The sequence below is a fragment of the Drosophila gunungcola genome, assembly GCF_025200985.1.
Source record: "Drosophila gunungcola strain Sukarami chromosome Y unlocalized genomic scaffold, Dgunungcola_SK_2 000041F, whole genome shotgun sequence".
Classification (NCBI taxonomy): Eukaryota; Metazoa; Arthropoda; class Insecta; order Diptera; family Drosophilidae; genus Drosophila; species Drosophila gunungcola.
The window spans coordinates 239825-265130 of record NW_026453196.1 but is presented as its reverse complement, the minus strand read 5'-3'; positions in this window follow the sequence as shown (position 1 = coordinate 265130).

Genomic DNA, 25306 nt, shown 5'->3' with positions numbered 1-25306 from the left:
GCAGTAAAAAATGCATCGCAATCAACAGGAAATCTCAGGAACTGCTATAAAGTTTTCAGTAGATGCAGCAGAGCTTAATTCACGCATATGCGACTTCTCTTAGTCCTCCCAGTTAGCTGTATCTCGAGTTTGAAACAATGCACAATTAAAATCTTCAAACAAAATATAAGATTATCTGCGAAGTTCATTTTGAAGAGCTTATTACCCTTCTAACACAGGTAGATTACAAGTTCGCATGCTTTTCAAAAGCCCACCCACATTGCTAAGCGTCGTTATCTGCAACTAGAATCTAGATTAGATCGCAACTCACCATTACGTGGCCAGAGTATACGATCCGCTCGGCATCCTGAGCCCAATGTTAATCAGATGCAAAAATTTAATGGTAGAATTGCATCTTCAACGCCTAGGCTGGGGTGATCCAATTGGTGGCAATTGGAATCGTATTTTTCCCATTGGCACAAGATTGCAATTCCACTCTACGTAAATACATATGCTTACAGACTATTCTCAATTCACGGACTTACCGGTGCATCACAGCGTGCAACAGTAACTTTCAGTTCACCTTGATAACAGTCCAAGGTCGCACCCATTAAGACAGTATCTTGCGCAGCAAGTCGCGGCCAAATATAACCCTGCTGATATAGTTCGCGCAGATGCAAGGCAATTGATCTCCCACAAACAATTTGGTTCATTGGTCCAATGAATTTTGTCATATCAGAGTCGAAATGGCCCATATGTTGATGAATCGAGTTTCATCATTTAACAAAATATTTAGGGTATTTTCTTACGTACTGCGCATTTTTAACCACACATATTCTGATCAAGAATTAACAAGTGGTAATGTCAAGGCTTTATCACCTCTCGAAAGAAAAGAAACCTTTCTTCGTCTCGCCTGTCGAATCCAGCGGCAAGAATATTCTAAGGAGTTCGCAAAATTAGAAGCTAATAAAATTCTTTGCTCCGAACTGCAAAGACCAACTCCTTTTCTTTCCAAAACAGAAACACGAACTGAAACTTTCAATACAATTAGAGGCACCAATCAGAGTCAATGCAAGCTATCCGATCATTCTTCTCAAAAATAGACTTTTTGCCGAGCACTTACACTGGAAGCAAATGCACACTGCGCCTAAGGCTTTAATTGGAATTCGCCAGGTAGTTTGAATGTATGTGCATTGCTTCTAATAAAAATATAAAAAATAAAAAAATTGTTGATACAAATTATGGGCTCTTTTCTTTCTGATCGCATTCTCGATCGACGTCCTATTTTTATCTGGTGTACATTTATGTGGACCCCTTTAATACTACACATAGAATTCGACGAAGAGCACCGTATAAAACATACGACGCAATGTTGGCCTGCTTTGCGACAGAAGCAGTCCATTCTGAAATGTAGCACATTTCTTTTGCAGTGACCAAAATTATAGAGATCCGTATCTCTTAAAACACAAAAATCAAAAGATTGATCCTGCCTAGGAGGCAGGTACGCCACAATTACATTATCTCACTTTCATACCGTGGAGTCACTACTTGTTCGGACCAATATGTAATGATGTAAGAACAGCTAGTAGCTGCAGAGCTTGAATCACGCGGCTTAAATCGGCGGCTGCTGCTACTTCTGCGGCAGCTGCAGCGTCTGCTGCTCCTGCGGCTGCTGCTGGTGTGGTGGCTCCGCCCACAGCGTGGCCGCTGCGTCCTCCAGCCTCTGCTGCCACTCAGTGGCTGCTGCCTTGCTGCCATCGACACCTCTTCAGCCTCGCTGAACTGTGAAGGGGATCGCAACAACAGGGGGGACGCCAGTAGCTGGAGTACGGAATCGCAGTCCCGCCTCCACTTCGCCTCTGGTTGTGAGTGGTCATGACGACGATCTTTTTGAAAAGACCTGTTCCGTGCAGCGCCATCGCTGACGAAACCTCGGTTTTCGCGCATGACGTTTACCGTTAACAGGACTCGCCCTTCTACGCAATCTGTGCAAGTGTGCTATTCGGCTTTTTAAACCCTCTCGCGCTCCTAAAAGTGTGTGTCTGTGTGTGTGTGCCAACCGTTAATTTCGACACCACGTATCGTACTCCCCCTTTCTTCGGTTAGGGTACAGTGGTCCTCCGATACGACGGAGTTGTTGTGACTGCCCCTCCTTGCATTGCGCTTTTCTCTCCTTGCCCGTGTTTTCGTGCCGCAGGTTGCAAATTACGAGGAGTGTTCCTTGGCCCAGACCGTGTCTCCGATCTGCGGTCTCAAAGGGCGCCTCCAGAGTCCCATAAAGATGAGACTTCTTCGCGTCGGATATTTAGCATGGACATTCTAGGAGAGATTCAAATTTACAGTCGGTTTGAGAGCTCAATGAACTTGCTTAGCGTTAGAGTCATTTCTGTGTTGGAACGCGTAACTCTTTCTTGGTACGGCTTTACGGAAATTATCGAATTTCGGTTTTGGAATAGGAATCAATTTATTAGAACAATTTATTAGAACTTGCGGTGGACATGCCAATTAAAAGGAACTATTTGATTTTAGAATGAGCGCCCTTTGTATTTCAGTCGAAAAAACCTTAATCTTAATGAAATTTCGAGCAATAAATAATAGTGTGCCGTACGGATGGATGGTTACCTTAATATTTAATTAAAAAAAATTTTAAATTATGAAAAAAAAAAATTTTAATTATTATATTTATTTATTATTATTATTATTATTATTTATGTATTTATATGTCGCTTGAATTTTGCAACAGCAGGTGTATTGCGACAATAACCGGAAAAGGTCAACAACAATGGAATACTACTTGTGTTCGATGTATTTAGTATTTACTATATATATTTCTTTTAAATTTTTATTATTTTATTTGTATTGTTTTATTTAAATAGAATTGGATTGAATTTAATTATTATTGCTCGGAATTGAATTTTATTGTGGAACAAATGCGATGGAATGGAAAATCTATTTTCATTTAATGGCCCGAGATTTTCAGGGCCTTAATAAACATAAATAAAACAAAAATAAAACAAAAATAAAATTTATATTTTATATACAACCTCTTAAAATATATATAAAAAAAAAACAACATTATATCAATAATTTCTGATTCAAACAAAATTATCGTTTTGAAAAATATAAAATTTTGCAATTTTTTAAATTTTGTTTATAGTACAAAATAAAATTTATAATTTTTAAATATATAAGTTCTAGAAAATAATAAAAAAAAACTAAACTAAAACTAATCTCAGTTTACTACGTTTTAAAATTAAAAAAAAAAAAATATTCTTTAGAAAATAACTTCATTACATTACGATATTTTTCAAAAGGAGGTTATGTAGTATGCATGCATCATTGTAGTGAGTACCCACTGTACTTAAACAAATACACAAAACTCGGGCAGCCAAGTGAAATATGAACGCGCCTCAGAACTCAACTTATGGGAAGCGCAAGTGTCAGCGAATTCCCATGGCTTGAGTGCAGACAACTACAATGAATACATATACATGCAAATACTACTTCTCTCGTGCTCTCGTTTATATATGAGCATAGAATTGTTACATAGAAGGCCTCTGCTGGCCGCTGCCGAGATTAGCTGGCAGAGCAGCCGCAAGCCACCATTGTGGATCATTATAAATTCGGCAATGAAATAAGTTACCGTAAAAAGGGTTCCTAAAAGTCGGCCAGAGAAGATAAAGTATAGCACGGAGGAAGCCGACAGCCTAAGGGAACATAAGTCTGGGTAGGATCAGCTTGTGAATGCGGAAACTGCGGAGTTTGCGGTATCGCATCCGCTATCTGAGCACCACACCTTTCTTACACGCCGTACTTAGCTCGGAGAGTTGGGAAGAAATCTGAGCAACAACAATGGAATACTACTTGTGTTCGATGTATTTAGTATTTATTATATTTATTTATTTTAAATTTGTATTATTTTATTTGTATTGTTTTATTTAAATGGAGTTAATCGTGCAAAGGCCGTCTTGGAATTGATGTCATGCAAAGGCTTTTTTGGACTTTATGTCAAGCACAGGCTTTCTTGGATATATAGTGGACTTTATATTGGAAGGAAAAATATGCAAAATATTTTTACTGAGGAAGAAACACAGTGAAACAAAAGATGTAGTGGGCAAACTTTGGCGGTACACTTAAAAATAATATATCCGGATTAATTTTCACTTCATTTTGTAGGATTAATTTTCACTATATTTTAAAAAAATATATTTTGCACACTTTAAACTTTTTGATGAATTTTAAATTTTGATTTGTTTAATTTTTTGTACGGCCAAACTTATTTATGTGACTGAATATGCACAAAGGGAATAAAAATACGATCAAAGAGAAAAGGAAAAAGACGAAAAGACTGCTGACCGGCAATTAATAATTTAAGGAAAACAACTAATCGTAGTTATCTTGATTAAGTGGAAGGCTCTTGATATCAATAGATCGGTCGATGAATCAAAAATTACAATTCTGTGGGTTGTCGGCTGGCTAGGCGTCGGCAGCTTTCCGTAGTAACAAGGCGATCGTGGTTAAAAAAAAAAAGATCCTCAGAAAATAAGCGCGGACCGGCTTAGCGTTTATTCCACGAACTGAAAATTGGAACTAGCTTACAAACTAGCTGGTTCTATGCGCTAAGCGCAGTCTCCAAGAATAAGCGCAACTCTCCAAGAATAGCTGGAAGATCTAGAGCGCGACCGCTGAAAGCGATGGTCGCCAAAACATTCCAAAACAGTAGGGAATAGTGCGTGCTTATGGACTATGGATTACGGAATGCAAATTACTAGGTAGAATATTTGGAAGGTTCCCCTGGTCCGAAAATTACTTTGGTCCCGCGCGCCGTATGAATGTCGACTAAGCGGACGTTGCCATCGGCTCCTAGAAAGACGGAGTCGATTCTACCGAGTCGTTACTCATTCAAGGGCAGATTGTCGTTCTTGATGACGACCAAATCGACGACGCGGAGATTTTTCTTTGTGAAATTGCCACTTGTTGCGCTTGTTTAGGTACTCCCTTGTTCCCTTATGTCGTCTGCAATTTTTAAAATAGCTGAGGTACAGCTTCTGTTTTTCCTAAAACCAGACTGATTATTAGTAAGCATTGCATTGTCGGACATAAATTTATTAATTTGATCAGCCATGAGATTCTCAAATACCTTTGATAGTTATGGTAAAATGGAGATTGGTCTGTACTCATTATTTGATTTAGGAATCGGAATAATTTTTGCCGCTTTCCAACAGTCCGGATAAGTATATTTTGTCAGTACAGTATTAAAGGTATAGGTTATGTATGGCAGGATTTTTGGCAGCAGAATTTTTAAGAATTTAGGGTTTATGTTGTCAGACCCAGTGGCGTCACTCTTAATTTTTAGTATACTTTGAAGGACATCACTGAAAAATTTAATACTATTTTGTATTAACAACGCGAAAACTTTGTGAACGCAGTAGTTCGAGACGATTTTAATTTGCGAAAAATTGTGAAACTATGTCGAAAGCGCGACGAAAAGGAGTGGCTACGATGATGTTCGATGGATCACTAACAATTATATTTCAATAATTTCTCTTAGAACCTAACTTATGCTACGGTGGCGAGAGACGGGGCGAATTCGCAAGAGCGAACAGACGAAAGCTTTATTGGCTCCCGCTCTCGCCCTACAACTAGTGATTTAAATACAAGCGCTGAGTGCGCAAACACCGCCCCCTCTGAAGGGACGACGTCCTTCAGCCCAGAACGGGCAACAGGGCCAGTCGGTGGACAGCTCGCCGATATTCGCCGTCCTGCGTCCTGACGTCCGCCACGCGAACCTTGCTATCGGCGCCGGCGTGCACCGCTACCACTCGTCCGATCCTCCACTGCTGGGGCGGAAGATTGTCTTCTGCGACGACGACGAGCGCTCCCACGACGAGGTTGGGCTCCCCCTGGTGCCACTTGGACCGCTGCTGGAGGCTGGAGATGTACTCCCGGGACCATCGCTGCCAGAACCTGTGCCTGAGAGACGAGACACCTCGACATCGTCGCAAGCAGGTCAGGCTGATCTGGTCCGGGAGCGCCGCTGATGGTGGGGCCAGAAGAGGGCCGCCGATGAGCAGATGCCCGGGGGTCAGGGCCTCGCCGTCGTTCGGGTCGCTGCTTAGAGCGCCGAGGGGCCTGGAGTTGAGCACGGCCTCCACGCTGGTGAGCAGAGTTCCGAGCTCCTCCGCGGTCAAGAGGTCTTGGCCTACCGTCCGAAGGAACAGGTGCTTTGCAGACTTCACACCTGCCTCCCATAGTCCGCCGAAGTGCGGTGCTCTGGGCGGTATGAACGCAAACTCGCATCCTTTTTTTGATGCGAATGTTTCGATACCGCCCCCCTGCTCCTCCAGACGGGCTCGGAACTCTCTCATGTGGCGATCTGCGCCGACGAAATTGGTGGCGTTGTCGCACCACACCTTCTCCGGAATCCCGCGACGACTCACGAACCTTTGAAATGCCAACAAGAACGCATCAGTGGTTAGGTCAGACACTAATTCTAAGTGGACCGCTTTGGACGCAAAACAGACGAACAAGGCCACGTACGACTTGTACGGTGGCTTACCACGGATACGATACGTTGTGCTGAAGGGACCACAAAAATCAACGCCACAAATATTGAACGGGCGGAGAGCTCGAAGTCTATCTGCTGGCAAGTTTCCCATAATTTGCGTCAAAAGTTGCGGCTTACAGCGAAAGCAGCGCATGCACGACCGAACTGTTCGTCGGCAGACTTCTTGAGCATTAACTAGCCAGATTTTCTCGCGCAGACGACTTACGAGAGCTCGTGGGCCAGCGTGACAGTTCGTAACGTGCAGGTATGACACATAGGATCTGACGAACTGTGAGCTTTTAGACAGCAACAACGGGAATTTGGCTTCGTACGGGATAGGAGCATTCAATAACCGACCCCCAACTCGTAGCAATGTCGAGGAGCACCAATCCGATTTATTTTCCTGAAGAAAAGGGTTTAACTTTTGAATATTCGTTGCTACCGGTTTATTCTTCCGAATTTTACTTATGTCGTCCCTGAACTCGTGAAATTGGACAACTTCGACAATTTTATCAAAAGCGAAATCCAGTTCTCTTGGCGAAATACTTTTTTCAAAGGGCTTCGACACCTTTCTGCACCTTTGAATAAAACGAAAAACCCACACGAAAACTCTCAGAAGCTTCAGGTGCGACGAAAAAGACTCTATTTTCTGAAGCACATAATTTGGCTCTGGGCTGACTACGAGAGCTATTGCCGATTTGCGTAGCTCCATCGACATTACATCAGCCGGCAGTTCGAAATGTTTATTTACAGGCCAATTATTTTCTGAGTCTAGCAAGAACGAAGGCCCACCGAACCAAATGGACGTTGTAAGCTCCTCTACGTCACATCCTCGGGACACTATATCTGCTGGGTTGACTTTCGTGGGAACGTGTCTCCAAATTGCTTTCTCCGACCACTCCTGAATATCTGCAACCCGGTTCGAAACAAAAACCGACAACGACGAGGGATGGGTTTTAATCCAGTGTAAAGTGATCTCGGAGTCTGTCCACAGGAAAACATTCTCAATGGGAGAATTTAGCAATGGCCTGACACGATTATAGAGATCTGCTAAAAGGTGAGCTGCACACAGCTCAAGGCGAGGCAAAGTTTTCGTCTTGAGGGGAGCTACTTTCGATTTGGCGGTCAATAAAGACACTTTCAAACCTTCAGCAGTTTGAGTCCGAATGTAGATGCACGCTCCATACGCTCGCATGGAAGCGTCAGCGAAACCATGTATTTGAATCGGGACTTGTGGATCTGTGTTGACGAATCGCGATACCTTAATTTTAGGCAGCTGCAGAAGCGTCGCTTTAAACGTCTCCCACGACGTGAGCAACTGCATCGGTAGCGACTCGTCCCAATCTAATTTTCGAAGCCACAGTTCCTGCAACAACATCTTTGCCTTTGTGACCAAAGGACACAAGAGGCCAAGTGGGTCGAAAAGTCGAGCAGTCACCGACAAAATATTTCGTTTTGTCGCGCGAAGATCCAGGAAAGAGTCATCCAACCGAAATTGAAAGTAATCTTTAACCGGTAACCAAACCACGCCAAGGGTCTTGGTTACGTCTGAGTCTGCCATAAGTGGCATTACAGCGCTATCAGATGCGGATAACTCTGGGCAGTTTGAAAACCACTTTGCCAATTCAAAGCCTGCCTCTTGCAAGACCTGAGAAACTTCGTCTCGAAGGCTTTGCAGGTCCTCAACGCATCCGGCGCCAGTCAACAAATCGTCAACATAAAAATCATTCTGAATAACCTTTGCGGCTTTTGGATGAGTTGCTTGCGCCATCTCTCCTAGCCGCATTAAACACCGAATCGCCAAAAAGGGTGCTGGCGAAGTTCCATATGTAACGGTGTTCAACTTAAAGATTTTCAGGGACTCAGAAGGATCTCGTCTCCATACTATGAGCTGGAAGTTACGATCAGCTTCGTCCACCATCACTTGGCGATACATCTTTTTGACGTCGGCCGCAAGGGCAAACTTATGCAATCTAAACCGAAGCAGAGTCGAGTACAGCTCCTCTTGAATAGTTGGGCCTACCATCAAGATGTCATTCAACGCTACCTGCGTAGAAGTACGGCTCGATGCATCGAAAACTACTCTCAACTTAGTTGAAGTACTTTGTGGCCGTAAAACGCATTGGTGCGGAATGAAATAGTGCGGAGTATTCGGAATTTTGTCATTGGTGGAAGACATGTGGCCCAGTGAAACATATTCCTCCATGAATTCAATATACATCTTCTTCAGCGAAGGGTCCTTTGACAATTTCCTTTCTAGCGACAAAAATCTACGTTTCGCAACTTCGTATGACGAACCAAGAGTATTTGGGTCAGATTTAAACGGCAAACGAACCGAAAATCTACCGGACGACAATCTTTGAGTATTTTTCTCAAAGTGTTGTTGACAGAGTTGTTGCTCAGGAGTATGGACTTTAGCCTTGGGCGGCAAGTCCTCCACAGACCAAAATTTCTGCAGGGTTGTGTCAATTGACTCCAACGCTTCCTCCTGGCAGCTGAGATGTACCATTTTTTCAGCGTTTTTATTATTTTCAGAGGCACATCTGCCTGACACTATCCAGCCGAGAACTGTCTTTTGTAGGATGGGGAATTCAGGCCCCTGCTTTATCTGGCCAATAGATAAAAGTTCAAAGAATGTTTCAGCGCCGATAAGCATATCTATTTTTTGGGGCTTGAAGAAGAATGGATCTGCCAACTGAATATTTTCAGGCACCCTCCACCCGCTGGTGTTCACCGCTTGATCCGGATGATAACCAGAAATATTTTTCATAATCCAAAAATCGGACGACAATTGGCTGTTCCCTATTCGCGACTTCACAATCGTGTGTATTTTTTTTGTGGCTTGGGCATTAGTTCCACCAATGCCTCGCAAGCTCATGCACACGTCCTCTCTTGTAATTTTGAGCCTCTGAGCGAGCTCGTCGGTTACAAAGTTTAATTGTGAACCAGAGTCGAGCAACGCTCGAGCTAATACAAACTCGCCGCTTTTTGTTTGGACGCTCACAACAGCAGTTGCAAGAATGACTCGATCCGATGCATTCGCATGCAAAACATGCGAAGTGGATGGAGACTCCTGCATGAGCGTGGGCTGAGAAGGAGGTGGCAACGCGAGATTTGTGTTTGGGGCATATATATGTAGCAAAGTGTGATGTGAGGAATTGCACACTCTACATCTGTTCGATTTGCATTTTTTGACCGTGTGACCCTTTCTTAAACAGTTAATGCATAAGGGTGCTCTTTTAGCGAAATCGAATCTTTGCTGAACTCTCAGGGCTGCGAAGGAAGCGCAGTTTCCAATCTGATGTTCAGCTGAGTTGCAATACATGCATTGAACAGAGTCGTTCCTGGCAGCGACAAACGAAAAACTCCTATTTCCATTCTTCTTAGGGTTAGATTGGGCCTGCTGAACAGTTTTGGGCTTGGAAGCCTCTTCTGCTACCATGTGTTGGTATCGCCTGTTGAGGGCCGCCTCACATTCGCTCCAAAGTGGAAGCGAAGTATAATCTAACTGTTCTTCCCATTTTCTTTTAGTTCCTGCATCGACCTTGCTCATTACCAGATGTATTAAAATGGCATTAGTAATGCGTCTATCATCCCCAATAGACAGCAAGGAGTCATACAAGGCTGTGACCGTGTCGATGAGGGTTCTCAAGGCTGTAGCTGAAGGCTGGGAAATTTTTTGCAAATTAAAAAGTGTCGATATGTTGTCAAAAAAAATAAGACAATCATTATCGTACACCCGCTTCAGGCTAGCAAGGGCTTTGGGATAATTTTCCGCAGTGACTTGGAAGGCCCTAACTGTTCCTAAAGCGTCTCCAGCTAAACACGAAATTAAATGATTGAATTTTTTAATATCGTGTAAAGTGTCATCTTTGTCAACGAAAGTTTCGAAAAGGCTTATAAAATTTTTAAATTCGGAGTGTTTTCCGCTAAAAGTTGGGAGTGCAACGCTCGGCAGACGGCATTGAGGCGGGCGATTTGCTGGCGGAGCGGATTTCTCGATATTATTTTGTTTGGACTTATTTAAAATTGAAATCAGCAATGACTTTGTCATTACGGCCCTCTCTTCCAACTCTTCGCGGTATACATCTTTTGTATCTTTCACTTCTATTTGGTTTTGCAAAAGTGAAGCATTTTCAATGTGCGTATTTAGAATCTCTAATCGACACTCAAGCTCGACCGGATTTATAGATAATTTAGCTTCTTTTAAGTGGCGATAAGTTCGGTTAATACTTTTCATGCAAACATCTCGTTGATGTTTAAGCTCTTCGATATCCTTAGTTGCCATTGCGTTTATTTGTATTTATTTAGTTGGTATCGAAGAGGTGTTAAATATTTATTTTTATTAAATTATTTATTTTTTTTTTGTTAAATAATAAAATAAAATCAACGATCGCACACGGTGTAAGGGAGCTAAGTGCCGAGAGAATTACAGCGAAAAATCTAAATAGGGTTTTTATATTTTTTTTTATATAAACCCTGCGACAGTATATGCCGCACGCACGCACTGTAGGGGAGTTACCGCTCAAGCTCAAGCGTACCGACAAAACGAACAAACGTTTAGGCAGACCGAAAATTGCACTGCTGCAGCGATCGAGAACGAAAACGACAAAAGATAACTCGAAATAGCGGCAGCGGTGTCGGTGTGCGTGTGTATGTGTACGCGGCTAGCGGTTCTTCCTATGCAGATGCTAACGGAGAATGATACACTGACCGATAACTAAGGGCAACGAATATATAAGCCTGATGCCAAAATGCGCGCAAATTTATGAAAAGCGCGGAAAATTGGAAAAGCGCGGGAAAATTCTGAAAAGCGCGGGAAATGTTCGTACAAACTGCAGCGAAAGTTATTGCCGCTAATTTTCTGAGAGCTTCAATTTTTACAATTTGCACTTTTTTTTTTCCAGCTATTTTTATTTATACCCTAAATTGGTGCTCACTACGACGAAAGTTGGGGGAATTAAGTTCGCACTAATTGGGTCGACGACGAGTATTTTATTGCTTGTTCTTTGGCCAAAGCGATTCACATATGTATAATTCGAAATAGATTATGTTTATTGTAGAATTTTGGTTGTTAGTACATGCAAATTTTTATTTCTTGGTTAGAATGCTCACTATCTACCGATTTTTACACGAATGCAAAAAGTTGAAAGATGGGCCAAAACACAATTGACAAAACGCCACAGATTAACTTTCAACTTTTGGCACTCTATACCTGGATGGCCGACTTGATAATTGCAACTTCCTTTTTGTCTTCCATTGGCGGCAGCAGCAAATTGAGCAATTAAAATTGCCGAAACGTCAGGCGCAACTTCAAGAACGGCAGAAAATTTCCAGCGACGAAATTATTGAATTTAATTTGTTGGCCGAACCGACACGAATAAATTGGTTGTTGTTGGTATTGTTTATAGTTTTCACCGACAAAAAAAATTAAAACTCGCGAACTCTACTGCTGATCACGTCGGGGTCACCATGAAAAATTTAATACTATTTTGTATTAACAACGCGAAAACTTTGTGAACGCAGTAGTTCGAGACGATTTTAATTTGCGAAAAATTGTGAAACTATGTCGAAAGCGCGACGAAAAGGAGTGGCTACGATGATGTTCGATGGATCACTAACAATTATATTTCAATAATTTCTCTTAGAACCTAACTTATGCTACGGTGGCGAGAGACGGGGCGAATTCGCAAGAGCGAACAGACGAAAGCTTTATTGGCTCCCGCTCTCGCCCTACAACTAGTGATTTAAATACAAGCGCTGAGTGCGCAAACAATCACACTGATTAACACACAAAAACCTAAATCTAATATCACAGACAGTTTCAGATACAAATCGTGGGTTCAGATGGTTATTATCAGTGATTTCAGGTACTGTGCAGCTTAAGAACTTTTTATTAAGTTCATTTACATTCAGGTCTTGTTCAAGTCTTGGTTTAACTTTGCATATTCCCAGGTTTTTAATTATTTTCCATGCCTGAGCAGTGGAAGATGCGTTGTTGAATTTATGGGAATAGAAATTTGTCTTTGCGGTGTCAGTAAGTTTGGTCACTTTTTTTCTCAATGACTTGAACACTGCGTAAGCTTGAGGTGTCCTGTACCTTCTCCACTTATTGTACGCCCCGTCACGCTGCAATATTGCGTCTTTGATGTTTCTTTGGAACCATGGTTTTTCAGAAAAACGAATAACTTTGCTACGAACAGGTACAAGACAGTTATATAAATAACAAATACTGTTTTGTAAAAGGTTAACTTGTTCGTCTACTTCGGAAAGGGAATATATATCAGTCCAATTGCACAAATTAAAGGTGGAGTCCAAAAGGTCATAGTTGATATTTCTAAAGTCCCTAAAAACTATTGGATGGTCAAGGTATTGTAGGTCAAGTGCGTAAGTCAAGTATATGAGGTCGTGTTTTGAAAACGATGGGACAATAAGTTGGTCATATGTATCTACTTTGTCTGTATTAGACACAAAAAATAAGTCTAAAAGCGAGTTGCGGGTTTTGGTAAAATGCGTAGGGGACACAAAGTTAACCAACTTCATCCCCAGAAAATTCATGTCCTCTGCAAGGTGGGATTCCCTTAAAATATCGCAATTAAAATCGCCTGTTATAATGACGTCTGAATAATTAATTGACACGTCAGGAATGATGTTTAAAAATTGTTCATAGTCAATCCGGCAGTTAGGACGGTATATACACCCAATTAGTAGCTTATCAGCATATCTTTGGCATCTAATTTCTATAAATAAGTATTCAATTGCACTACTGGTTGAGTGTTTACATATAAACGTGGAACATAACTTTTTACTAACATATATTGCAACCCCACCCCCATGACTATCACGATCAGAGCGATGTAAATTATAGCCATCACATTCAACTAAAACATCACATAAATTAGGAACAAACCAAGTTTCAGAAACACATATAACATCTACGCTCGAATTGATAAAGAGGTATCTAAATTCTTCAATTTTTCGTGTGAGGCTTTGAGCATTTATATGACACACATTAAGACCAGCTCTCTTCTTTCCGAGAATCCTTAACATCGCATGGCTATTCGATCGATTTGGATTTATGTTTATGTTATTGTTGTTGCTGTCACCCATTTTAAATTATTTAATTGAAATATTAGCTGCGCTCGCAGTCTATAAATATTTATGACATAAAGACACACCACACCAAGAAACAAAATAAAATTAAAATTAATGCGACTGATACTTATCCTATATAAATATAATAAAACTACTGATAATTTCACAACAATGAAATATAAAAATAAGGGCCTCTTAGGTGCGAAATGAATTATCATTTAATGTCCCAGAACTAGCAGCTTCCAGCGTAGCTAATTCATCGGGGGTGCAAATCTCCATTTGAGCCAGTTCGCCCAGGCTTTGCACGCAATGGCCTCCCCTCCCTCTCTCTCCTTTACGAAGATATCTCCACGGCGAGAGAAAACAGCTGTTAGGCGCTTCAGCCTCTTGAGATGCATCGCCCGCTTGAAAATTTAATATTTTGTTTTGGTCAGCTGTTCGTTTATATATATAAACGCTGGCGAGTCTAGGCCGATGAGCTTTAAGCTCAGTTGCGTTTTGTTTTCTTTTCGGTATGCCCCAATCGCACGCAGCAGTGTCGCCTTATCGTGCACGTGTTCCATTTTAATAATTATAATTAAATCCACTACTGTACGGGTCGATTTTCGCGGTCGCATTCGAGAAATCGTACGTACTTTAGGCGGCGGGGTCAGTTTGAGAGAGAAGCACAGTGCGTGAAAAAGTGCTTTCACATTTTCCCCCTGGACTTGTGGGACCCCATGCCAACGCAAGTCACAGGCGACTTCAGACGCCGCCTGTGCGTTGCAGGAGGCCACCCACTTTGCCTCCAACTCGTCAACGCGCTGATCCTGGCAGTTTTTGGACAGTTTCGCCTCCAGCTCCTGGACCCGCTGCCTCAGCATCCCCATCTCTCTCACCTCGCTCTCCAATTGAGTGACTCTCAGTGAAAGTTTGTTGCAGTCAGCTGCTATTAACTTAAATTTTTCTTCCAGAGTGCCGGTTATACGTGTTTTGATTTGTTGAGTGTTTTGTCTCTGTGCTCTGTTTTGCTATGCACTGTTTCTTTATTGGTTTGTTGTTGCACTCAAAATTGTGGATTTATTAAGAAGCGATTTACTGCTTAAAACCGAATGTGAAAGCGGAAATTGCGGAGTTTTCGGTATCGCATCCGCTATCTGAGCACCACACCTTTCTTACACGCCGTACTTAGCTCGGAGAGTTGGGAAGAAATCAGCTGCACTCTCTCCGGCTGCCACCAAGCACACGGTACATTAGTCATACTCTTTTTTGATGCGGTCTCATTAAGCTCAGACTTCTTCGCGTCGGATATTTAGCATGGACATACTAGGAGAGATTTAAATTTACAGTCGGTCTTGCTTAGCGCTAGAGACATTTCTGGGTTGGAACGCGTAACTCTTTCTTGGTAAGGCTTTACGGAAGTTCTCGACTTTCGGCTTTGGAATAGGAAACAATTTATTAGAACTTCCGGTGGATATGCCAATAAAAAGGAACTATTTGAAGTTAGAATTAACGCGCTTTGTATTTCAGTAGAAAAAACACAAAAATAACTTCAATCTTAATTAATTTTCGAGCAATAAATAATAGTGTGCCGTACGGAGTAATGGTTACCCTTATATTCGATAAATTTTTTTTTAAATATGAAAAATAAAAATTTAATAAGTTATTTATTACACATTAATTAATTTATTTACAGCAGGTGTATTGCGACAATAACCCGAAAAGGGCAACAACAATGGAATACTACTTGTGTTCGATGTATTTAGTATTTATTATATTTAATTCTTTTAAATTTGTATTAGTTTATTTGTATTGTTTTATTTAAATGGTACTGGTCGTGCAAAGGCCGTCCTGGAAATGATGTCATGTAAAGGCCCCCTTGGACTTTATGTCAAGCACAGGCTTTCTTGGATATATAGTACTCTTTATATTGGAAGGAAAAATATGCAAAATATTTTTACTGAGGAAGAAATACAGTGAAATATAGTGGGCAAACTTTGGCGGTAGGATTAATTTTCACTATATTTTTGAAAAATATATTTTGCACACTTTAAACTTTTCGATGAATTTTACCTTTTGATTTTTTTAATTTTTTGTACGGCCAAACTTATGAATGAATATGCGATCAAAGAGAAAAGGAAAAAGACGAAAAGACTGCAGACTGCAGGCAATTAATAATTTAAGGAAAACAACTAATCGTAGTTATCTTGATTAAGTGGAAGGCTCTTGATATCAATAGATCGGTCGATGAATCAAAAATTACAATTCTGTGGGTTGTCGGCTTGCTAGGCGTCGGCCGCTTTCCGTAGTAACATGGCGATCGTGGTTAAAAGAAAAAAAAAAGATCCTCAGAAAATAAGCGCGGACCGGCTTAGCGTTTACTCCACGAACTGACAATTGGAACTAGCTTACAAACTAGCTGGTTCTATGCGCTAAGCGCAGTCCCAACTCTCCAAGAGTAGCTGGAAGATCTAGAGCGCGACCGCTGAAAGCGATGGTCGCCAAAACATTTCGCCCCCTTGCAGCCATGGGCGTTGCAACTGCAGCCGTACAGACTTTCTGGTGGTCGGCAAGCCAAATGCTGGTCGGAGTGCACTTTTCGATGAGATTGGCCGTGTCGAAAGTCTGCAGCCCAATCTCCAGGATTACCAAGGCCGACGAAAGGACGTTAACACCGATACGGAAAGTCCCCTGCAACTGCTCGAGGGCGAGGCAATTCGCGCAGTACTTATTAATAAGCACTGCCAGGAGCCGCTTCTCCGCGCTCAGCTTTTGGAACCCCTTGCACCTCTTCAGAGGATAGATTCAACGGTAGACTCGGAAACAGTAGGAAATGGTATCGTGCGTTCATTTTAAATGGATCTGAAGGCAAATCATAAAAAAGAAAACAAATGGAAATGATTTATAATGGAATCACGCGTGCTAATGGACTATGGAAAACGGAATGTGGATTCTCCTGGTCGGAAAACCACTTTGGTCTCTGGGCGACGAACAACGCCGCGCGCCGTATGAATGTCGACTAAGCGGACGTTGCCATCAGCTCCTAGAAAGACGGAGTCGATTCTACCGAGTCGTTACTCATTCAAGGGCAGATTGTCGTTCTTGATGACGACCAAGTCGACGACGCGGAGATTTTTTTTTGTGAAATTGCCACTTGTTGCGCTTGCTTAGGTATTCCCTTCCACTCATGTTTTTTAGGTAATGGGGCTCATGACTCCTATGAATCATAGCTCATAACATGATCTATAATTTACTGGATTCATTAGAAACCAGTACAGCTCATGTAGCTCATGAAGTGACTTGTGAAACTCACCTAGTGTTCATAGGGTTCGTTGTCAAAATAAAAAAGGTTTGATTTTGGATGCTTTAATTACGAAAAACCTTTATTTTGTTTATTTTGTGTTCATAAAAAATATTTGAGCATATAAGTTCCGAATTTAGTCCAAATATATCAATACACAGAAGACTTTGATTGCCCTAAGGACAACAGTAGAACAAACTTTCCTCTGCTCTTCAAGGCAAGCTTAAATGTAGTTTCTTGCATTCGATGTGTCTTCTCAAGGTTAGTCTTCTGTCTAGGTGAACGCCGAGATACGTTACTTCGTTGACTTGGGGAATCTGATGTAGATGTTGTTAGCTGCTCGTTCGTAGGAATATCCTCTGTAGATACGACGAAGTGAGTAGGTCCAAGTGCGCTTCCTTGCGAGACTCCATCTTTTAATTTAGCCGTCAGATGTTGTTGTGCTGCACCTTACTGCGAAGTCTCTGTTGTAGAGATTCGACTCAAGTAGTTTAGTGTTAGTGTTAGTGAGTGTATGTAAGCAAGTGTGTTTTGATTTTATACATGAGGCTTGAGATACATAGAGGAATATTGCGTTGCAGTATTCCCGATGCTCGAGGGCAGACAGACATGCTAGACAGACAGACACGATTTTAAACTTATTGGTCTGTATGACGACGGAATTGTGTGGTCTTTTTCGGGTTTCGGGATCATTATTATAGTAGATTTCTACCATCTTACATAAATACTTAGCTGTTGTACTCTGTATGTGTGTTTTGGGCATATTTATCGGTAGACAAAAACATTTTGAAAAGCCACCTAGATTCCGAAGGCTTTGTCCGTGGTTCGAATGGAGTGGTATCGATTAAAGAATGATTGGAGTCATAGTTCCCTTTGTTTTCATGAATGGTGGATAGAATGGCCACCCATGTTTTTTAAGTCATGGATCATAAAGCCCATGACTCCTATGAATCATAACAAGATCTATAATTTACTGGATTCATTATAAACCAGTACAGCTCATGTTGATCATGAAGTGACTCGTGTAACTCACCTAGGGTTCATAGGGTTCGTTGTCAAAATAAAAAAGTTTTGATTTTGGTTGTTTTATTTACGAAAAACCTTTGTTTTCTTTCATTTTTGTTCATAAAAATTCTTTGAGCATATTAGTTCTGAATTTAGTCTAAATATATCAATACACATAAAACTTTGATTGCCTTAAGTGGTGGGACAACAGTAAAAAAAAAGTAAAGTAAAGTATTGGCAGTTCCAGCAAGCAGCGCATCATCAAAATGAATATTTTCCCATGCAGGAAATTTGATTTGTGAAAAAATGGCCGCTATAACATCAACGAATCAAATGGTCAAAAAAATTATTTTTTACATAATAATATTAAGAGCACAAACGAATTTGATTAAAATAAACTTGTCAAACAAAAAATCTCAAGAGTTTTTTGGCAAGGGGTCGGCAACGCTGTTGGCGCGAAATAAAATTATCTTCCTGCTCCAAAGAAAACGCGGTTTGTCCTTCGACTTTACGGTGAAGTCATTAATCGCGACCAGACATTTTGGGCACTTCTTTTGTGAGAACCGTGTTCATTGTGCTTCTGGATTTTAGTAATGTTGATCTGTTCTGTGAGTCACTGGAGTCATGAGCCACAAGAGTCTTGCGACATTTTTTAAAATGTTTGTCAAAGGTCCGTATAACTCAACGCATGCAGGGCTTTAGTATCTTTCCTTCTAGTGAACGTAAAATTTATGGCCTGCTGGACTCTACCGACGTGTTGATACCATTTCGACGGATTGTCAACACTGACTTTGGCAAGAACTGGTCATTTACTCTTGGTAATCCTGTTGTTGTTTCCTCCCAGTATTGCAGGAACTCTTGGGATGTAAGGGCTGCACCTCTATCAGAAGTGATAAGTGCCTAACATCGTATGAATCCATTTGCTGAGGCTCACTTGGTGGGGTTTAACTAACAAAACTTTGTGAAGGAGACGATAATGGCTAAAATGTGCTTATAATATTTGCTCGTTGAATTCTATGTAAAATATGTGCGGATGTTAAAAGCCTTCTTGCTTCCACGCTTAAGAGCTTATATACTTTTGGCAAGCTGGTCGGCAACGCTTATCTAAATTTTTGGCCTGCTGGACTCTAACGACGTGTTGATACCAATTCGTCGGATTGCCAACACTGACTTTGGCAAGAACTGGCCATTTACTCTTGGTAATCCTGTTGTTGTTTTAATAGACTTTATGTTATCTTCCTCCCAGTATTTCAGGAACCCTGGGGATGGAAGGGCTGCACCTCTATCAGAAGTGATAAGTGAGTGGTTGCCAAGCATCGTGCTTTGCTAACGCAGTTTTACTATGACGCCATTTGCTGAGGCTCACTTGGTGGGGTATAACCAAAAAAACTTTGTGAAAGAGACGATAATGGCTAAAATGTGCTTATAATTTTTGCTCGTACCAAGAAAATCGATGTTAAACATGTGCGGATGTAAAAAGCCTTCTTGCTTCCAACGCTTACGATTACTGAGAATGCAAGGAATGCAAAAGCTTATATACTTTTTAACTTTTTGTTCGATGTTTCGAATATAGTAGTCCTTGCAAACGAGATCCTTGGTCTTTTTAATGGCAAAATGACATCTGTCATTGACAAGCAAGCTTAAAAGCAACAGCAGATTTCAAGCATAAGTCGTCGTGTGAGTCAGCGCCGCTTTCGAGTATTTGTCTAACGGTTTCTAAATGTTCATCTTGGCTTTGAGCTCTTTTGATTGCTAGAGAAATGCTGCCTTCTGTAATTACGACTAAGAGCATCAACGTGCTTTATATGGATACCAGGACGAATAAAAACTGTGCAGATGAATTGAATTGAATTCTTGAAAAATCTGCCTAAGGGATAGACTTGAATCTTAGAAACGTCTTCTACAACGGCAAGAACTTCTAGTTCATAGCTAGGGTATTCTCTTTACATCGGAGTTCTTTTTCTGCTCATAAAGTAAACAGGGTGCAGAAGGCCATATCCAGGAGACTTTGGCATCAGGACTGCTCCAAACCCATCTTGAGAATCGTCTGTGTGAGCTTCTGTTTCGTACTCTTGGTTATAGATACTTAAATCTGGAATTTCTGTAAACATTTTCTCTTTATTGTATCGATAGGAGCTTGCTCATGTATTCCTATTTCGATTTTGGAATACTTCTTGGTCAAATCTGTGATGGGTTTCGCTATCGTGGCGTAATTTGGTATAAACTTACGAAAATAGCCAGAGACGCCTAAGAAGCTTTGAAGTTGCCTCAGAGTCTGTGGGTTTAGAAAAATAAGACATTTTCGTTGAAAATTCTCCCAAAGCCCTTGCTAGCCTAAAGCGGGTGTACGATAAAGATTGTATTATTTTTTTTTGACAAAATATCGACACTGTTTAATTTACAAAAAATTTCCCAGCCTTCAGCTACAGCCTTGAGAATTCTCATCGACACGGTCACAGCCTTGTTTGTCTCCTTGCTATCTATTGCGGATGATAGAAGCATTACTAATGCTATTTTAATACAACTGGTAATGTGCAAGGTCGATGCAGGAACTAAAAGAAAATGGGAAGAACATTTAGATTACAATTCGCTTCCACTTTGGAGCGAATGTGTGTGGTCTTTTCCGGGTTTTAGGATTATTATAATAGTAGATTTCTACCATTTTGCGTACATATTTAGCTGTTGTTTTGGTCATATTTATCGGTAGACAAAAACATTTTGAAAATTGAGCTTATACTTTAGAAATTATTAGGTCCTCTGCCGCCGCTCTGCCGCCGCTCTGCCGCCGTTCTGCCACCATTCTGCTGCGAGCTTTTAAGGGCCATCTAGATTCCGAAGGCTTTGTCCGTGGTTCGAATGGAGTGGTATCGATTAAAGCATGATTGGAGTTATAGTTCCCTTTGTTTTCATGAATGGCGGATCGAATGGCCACCCATGTTTTTTAAGTCATAGATCTGGGCTGCTGATGACTATACGCATCTGTCATAGACTTTTTAAAAGCTTGCAGGAAGTTCCGGGAAGGCAAGGGAGCAGCGCCATCAAAGGGCTTTCCGTAGGCGGACTGAACTTGGCGAGGACACCGTCTTTCGGATTCGAAACGCGCGAAGGCGTCAAGAAATGTCTCGGTTGTAATCGGATGTAGGCTCTAGATGGATGGCCTTCGTACAAAAATCAACACATACCCTTTTGTGATGAGACAAGCTCTTCCGGTGTAATTGATTATGTCAAAAGGGCCGGCGAAGTCCGACCCTGTGTACGTGAAGCTTTTGGCAAATTTCCCATCATCTGGACTTGTAATATTTTCTTGTATATAACGCAGACCTTGCAGGAGTTAATAACTGCTTTCACTAAGTTCTTTAATCTCGGAACCCAGTATCTTGACCATGTAACGTTATGAGATGCGTAAATCTGACCAGTAGCCGAGAGAGTGAGCATTCGTACGGGAGGATAACGCAAACATTACGAGGCCGATACTCGGCCACACTCCCATAATTGCCAGAAAGGGGTTCAAGGAGAGAATTGAACTTAGCTTCAGAGAGAAAGGGAAAAGAGATCTAGGATATTTTCTGTCTGAAAAGACTCGTTAAATCAGCTGGATAATGTTTGCATTGAACGCGCCACTGGGTGAATTGTGTGGACTTTTCCGTGTTTCGGGATCATTATGATAGTAGATTTCTACCATTTCACGTATGATTCCATTGATGAGTTTACAAATAAGAGGTCGGTGTGGCTTCCTTAAGACGTGGTTTTGACGATGGCGACCTGTTGGTTTGCCAAGCACGTCGCTGTCGCCTCTTTTCGAGTACAAGCTGTTCAATTTGTAGATTTGTATTGTAATGGTTGGTTTGCACTTCCTTCCCTTGCGGTGTTGAAATAGTGGCTGCTGCCACGAGTATAACTTCAAGAGAATCGGTAGAGCAGTCGATGTCCGTATGTGAGGCTAACAGGGGAAAAATAGTACAATTTTATGATCGCACTATACAATTGCCTTCCTATCCGTGCTAACAAGGCGATCGTGGTTGAAAGAAAAAAATAAGATCTTCAGAAAACTAGCGCGGAGCAGCTTAGCGATTATTCCACGAACTGACAATTGGAACGAGCTTACAAACTAGCTGGTTCTATGCGCTGAGCGCAGTCCCAACTCTCCAAGAGGCGCTGGAAGCGAGGGTCGCCAAAACATTCCGCCCCCCTTGCAGCCACTGGCGTTGCAACTGTAGCCTTACAGACTTTCTGGTGGTCGGCAAGCAAAATGCGAACGCCATCGATTAGTCGGATCTGCTGGTCGGAGTGCACTTGTCGATGAGAGTGGGCGTGTCGAAGGTCTTCAGCCCAATCTCCAGGATTACCAAGCCGATTTCGAGGATGCTGAGCACGCTGGAGGAGGGAGCGCTCTGCGAGCTAGCGGATCTTGCCGGCGCGAACGCTGCCGAGAAGCTGGGAAGCGGAACGTCGCTGGGATGCGACTGGAAGGCTTAGTAATGTGCAGCAGGGTGTGGTGATTGCGGTTGCAAAGCTTGAATCGGTCACCGCTACGGAAAGTCCCCTGCAATTGCTCGAGGGCGAGGCAATTCGCGCAGTACTTATTAATCAGCACTGCCAGGAGCCGCTTCTCCCCGCTCAGCTTTTGGAACCCCTTGCACCTCTTCAGAGGATAGATTCAACGGTAGACTCGGAAACAGTAGGAAATGGTATCGTGCGTTCATTTTAAATGGATCTGAAGGCAAATCATGAAAAAGAAAACAAATGGAAATGATTTATAATGGAATCACGCGTGCTAATGGACTATGGAAAACGGAATGTGGATTCTCCTGGTCGGAAAACCACTTTGGTCTCTGGGCGACGAACAACGCCGCGCGCCGTATGAATGTCGACTAAGCGGACGTTGCCATCAGCTCCTAGAAAGACGGAGTCGATTCTACCAAGTCGTTACTCATTCAAGGGCAGATTGTCGTTCTTGATGACGACCAAGTCGACGACGCGGAGATTTTTCTTTGTGAAATTGCCACTTGTTGCGCTTGCTTAGGTATTCCCTTCCACTCATGTTTTTTAGGTCATGGGGCTCATGACTCCTATGAATCATAGCTCATAACATGATCTATAATTTACTGGATTCATTAGAAACCAGTACAGCTCATGTAGCTCATGAAGTGACTTGTGAAACTCACCTAGTGTTCATAGGGTTCGTTGTCAAAATAAAAAAGGTTTGATTTTGGATGCTTTAATTACGAAAAACCTTTATTTTGTTTACTTTGTGTTCATAAAAAATATTTGAGCATATAAGTTCTGAATTTAGTCCAAATATATCAATACACAGAAGACTTTGATTGCCCTAAGGACAACAGTAGAACAAACTTTTCCCTGCTCTTCAAGGCAAGCTTAAATGTAGTTTCTTGCATTCGATGTGTCTTCTCAAGGTTAGTCTTCTGTCTAGGTGAACGCCGAGATACGTTACTTCGTTGACTTGGGGAATCTGATGTAGATGTTGTTAGCTGCTCGTTCGTAGGAATATCCTCTGTAGATACGACGAAGTGAGTAGGTCCAAGTGCGCTTCCTTGCGAGACTCCATCTTTTAATTTAGCCGTCAGATGTTGTTGTGCTGCACCTTACTGCGAAGTCTCTGTTGTAGAGATTCGACTCAAGTAGTTTAGTGTGAGTGTTAGTGAGTGTATGTAAGCAAGTGTGTTTTGATTTTATACATGAGGCTTGAGATACATAGAGGAATATTGCGTTGCAGTATTCCCGATGCTCGAGGGCAGACAGACATGCTAGACAGACAGACACGATTTTAAACTTATTGGTCTGTATGACGACGGAATTGTGTGGTCTTTTTCGGGTTTCGGGATCATTATTATAGTAGATTTCTACCATCTTACATACATACTTAGCTGTTGTACTCTGTATGTGTGTTTTGGGCATATTTATCGGTAGACAAAAACATTTTTAAAAGCCACCTAGATTCCGAAGGCTTTGTCCGTGGTTCGAATGGAGTGGTATTGATTAAAGAATGATTGGAGTCATAGTTCCCTTTGTTTTCATGAATGGTGGTTAGAATGGCCACCCATGTTTTTTAAGTCATGGATCATAAAGCCCATGACTCCTATGAATTATAACAAGATCTATAATTTACTGGATTCATTATAAACCAGTACAGCTCATGTTGATCATGAAGTGACTCGTGTAACTCACCTAGGGTTCATAGGGTTCGTTGTCAAAATAAAAAAGTTTTGATTTTAGTTGTTTTATTTACGAAAAACCTTTGTTTTCTTTAATTTTTGTTCATAAAAATTCTTTGAGCATATTAGTTCTGAATTTAGTCTAAATATATCAATACACATAAGACTTTGATTGCCTTAAGTGGTGGGACAACAGTAAAAAATAAGTAAAGTAAAGTATTGGCAGTTCCAGCATGCAGCGCGTCATCGGAATGAAAATTTTCCCAAGCAGGAAATTTGATTTGTGAAAAAAGGGCCGCTATAACATCAACGAGTCAAATGGTCAAAAAAATTATTTTTATTATATAATAAATTATAATATTAAGAGCACAAACGAATTATGATTGAAAATTAATTACTGTTTTGTATTAACAACGCGAAAACTTGTGACTGCAGTAGTTCGAGACGACGTTAATTTGCGAACTTGGGAAAAACTATTTCGAATGCACGACGAAAAGGAGTGGCTACGATGACGTTCGATTGATCACTTACTATTATATTTCAATAATTTCTCTTAGAACCTAACTAAAGCTACGGTGGCGAGAGACGGGGCGAATTCGCAAGAGCGAACGGACGAAAGCTTTCGTTTGTGCTCTTAATATTATTATGTAAAAAATAATTTTTTTGACCATTTGACTCGTTGATGTTATAGCGGCCCTTTTTTCACAAATCAAATTTCCTGCTTGGGAAAATTTTCATTCCGATGACGCGCTGCATGCTGGAACTGCCAATACTTTACTTTACTTATTTTTTACTGTTGTCCCACCACTTAAGGCAATCAAAGTCTTATGTGTATTGATATATTTAGACTGTTTGCGCACTCAGCGCTTGTATTAAATCACTAGTTGTAGGGCGAGAGCGGGAGCCAATAAAGCTTTCGTCTGTTCGGTCTTGCGAATTCGCCCCGTCTCTCGCCACCGTAGCATAAGTTAGGTTCTAAGAGAAATTATTGAAATATAATTGTTAGTGATCCATCGAACATCATCGTAGCCACTCCTTTTCGTCGCGCTTTCGACATAGTTTCACAATTTTTCGCAAATTAAAATCGTCTCGAACTACTGCGTTCACAAAGTTTTCGCGTTGTTAATACAAAATAGTATTACATTTTTCATGGTGACCCCGACGTGATCAGCAGTAGAGTTCGCGAGTTTTAATTTTTTTTGTCGGTGAAAACTATAAACAATACCA